Genomic DNA, 220 nt, shown 5'->3' on the forward strand with positions numbered 1-220 from the left:
AAATGGTCTTGATGCACCCTTGAGATGAATCTATCCATCTCCCATGACTCGGAGGTGGAAGCCTTTGCCTTCCCTTTCCTCTTTCTAGAGGTTTCTCCGGCCTTGGATGTCATAATGGTTATGGAAAAATGAAAAAGCAACGCTTTTACCACACCAAACTTAAAATGTTTGCTCGTCCTCGAGCAAAAGAAGAAAGAAGAGAGTAGAAGAAGAAGAAATG

Source organism: Arachis duranensis, chromosome 9 (genome assembly GCF_000817695.3).
Source record: "Arachis duranensis cultivar V14167 chromosome 9, aradu.V14167.gnm2.J7QH, whole genome shotgun sequence".
In the NCBI taxonomy this organism is placed as follows: Eukaryota; Viridiplantae; Streptophyta; class Magnoliopsida; order Fabales; family Fabaceae; genus Arachis; species Arachis duranensis.